Source organism: Brassica napus, chromosome A10 (assembly GCF_020379485.1).
Source record: "Brassica napus cultivar Da-Ae chromosome A10, Da-Ae, whole genome shotgun sequence".
NCBI lineage: Eukaryota > Viridiplantae > Streptophyta > Magnoliopsida > Brassicales > Brassicaceae > Brassica > Brassica napus.
In genome coordinates, this window is record NC_063443.1 from 3,465,586 (window position 1) to 3,468,003 (window position 2,418).

General features: G+C 26.1%; 1 long non-coding RNA gene across 1 annotated transcript; it reads right to left on the reverse strand.

The window, feature by feature from the left end:
• Positions 1-1,505: 1,505 nt before the first annotated feature.
• Positions 1,506-2,194, reverse strand: LOC111213880. Its single transcript, XR_002663458.2, has 2 exons — positions 1,953-2,194; positions 1,506-1,807 (listed from the first exon to the last, which is right to left on the reverse strand). It is a non-coding gene; the product is annotated as an uncharacterized LOC111213880 (long non-coding RNA).
• Positions 2,195-2,418: the final 224 nt, after the last annotated feature.

The window sequence follows — 2,418 nt, forward strand, 5'->3', positions numbered from 1 at the left end:
CTACATAACATAAATATATTTTTAAAATTTTCTTTGTGGAAATCATTATGTTGTTTGATTGTTGCACTTGATTCACATATTTGCATAGATATTTGTGATAGATGAATAACTACATTTTATTATCAGTAAATAATATATATTTATTATATAATATTAGAAAAATGAAATTATTTATTTTTTAAACAAACTTGTCTCATGTTGGGGACTCGGTTATAGATATATTATATTCGAAGGAGACATTTTTACAGTTACCGATCTTCTTAACAGTCAAGAAACAAATATGAATATCAAAACAATATCTCATACGATCTCTTTGTGGAATAACTGCTCTGAAAAAAATTAATTTAGGCATCTAAAAAGACTGAAAATGGATGTGCAGATGTGTTATCTAAGTCAGCTTTACAAAGTATTATTCATAGTTCATATGTCATTTATGTTCATCCTAATTTTTTGTCCATCATTTCTTAAACATCTTGAAATAACTGATGCTAATTAATAATAAACTTTTGGCTGGAAAAAAAATCAAATTTGTCTAATTATCACTTATATATTTTATTAATATTGTCTAAGAAGCTTTCAAGTGATATCATAGTTTAATTTTTATTAGTTTTTTTTTTGTTAATTTTTAGAATTTTTGTATTTAAGATTTTTTTTCCATATTAAGCTTCTATTTCTTTCACATAATTGATATATATATATATATATCATAACAATTATGATCAAATCAGTTTTACTTATTTATTATTTTATTTTTAATGAAAATACACTTTTTAAATAATTTAATTTAAAATAAAATTATATATTAATTTGCTTTATTCTAATAATTTGATTGATTTAATTAATTTTCTTTGGTGGATAACTTAAAAAGTTTTCATATGAATCGGGGAAAGCAAGCTTATGTTGTTATATTATATTTATTTGTGTATATAGAATCTATATATAATGCTAGTGTAATAAAGAAAGAACATTATTTTTTTTGTAACTTCAAAAAGATACATTATAACAATTTGAAATTAATCAAAATTGAATAAAATGGTAATTAAATATTTGTAAATCTAATTGTTTTTTTATTTTGTTTAGTTGGATTGTCATGAAAAGAAATTGATAGGTTAAACAAATATTTCAAAATTTGTTGTGTTTTTGTTTTGTCTATAAATTACAAAATTTATTGAATTGATATATTTAATTATTACATTCTTAAATAATATTTTATTAAGACATTAGAGAACTATGTTTTGAGTTGTTTTGTCAAAATCGTACAAAAATCTACAATTTTTCATATTTGTCACAAAAATTTATATGTTAAACTTACTTTTACAAAATTCGTAACTTTATCAAGAAAATAAAAATTTATAATTTTCCATGTTTGTCAATATTCTCGCACTTTCAAAGAATATATTAGACAAAAAGAACTATACGCTTCCGTGTATCATCATTTGACCAAAGAAATGGTTGTTCATAGTCATAAATCTGATTAAAAATCGACTGACTTAGACAAATCTTAATACTCACAAAAGTCAATAGATATTTTCGTTCTTTTTTTCTTAATTAGGTTACAAATGAAAACATTACACACCACACGTATAAAGATATAAAGCAGGAAAAGTCAAACGTTAAGAGAGGTATTAGGCAACATAAAACCCAAATCTTTATTCAAACACACACACGTATCTTAACATCAAACACATATTTCTCCCAGTTTTCCTGCATGCATGTGGTTTTCCTTCAACAGCTGCAGTTGTCTCCACAGCTACAGTTTGACCCGCAGCTGCAGTTGTCACACTCCGTGTTGTAGTTCTTCTCGCAACTTCACCACAAAATTTTTTAAAAAGGGTTTGAGATTTTGATAACTAATATGATGAAAAGTAAGGACTAATTGAGCAATCACATGTATATATGCATGTAATGATGTAAAGGCAGCAAAGAAGATATAGCTAGAAACTAGGGTTTACCTGCAAGAGTCACCACATTTGCAAGCGGAACCACATCCACAGTTAGAACCTGCCATTTCTTCTCTTACTTCTCTTTGATTTAAAATAGTTGTAATTTTTGTTTCTTCTTCTTTGTGCTGTGACTTGAACAAAGGGAATTGTCTGCATTTATAGAAGACGAGAAAGATTCGAATATTGTCTCCACCATACACGTGTCATTTCGTGTATAGACAAAGTCAGCATAATTAATGCTTATTTGGTCAACAATCAAAATAATTGCTTTTGAAAAAGTTATCACAAAGAGTATTTCAACCGAAACATCATCAAATTTTTTTTTTAACGTTGATTTATTAGGCAACGATTACATAAACGATTCGACAACTGATAATACTACTTGTCTTATGAAAATCTACGCCTAACTACATCATATGAGTCGTCCTACGAAGATTCATCCCTAACCAAATCTACTTACACAATGTTAAAGATT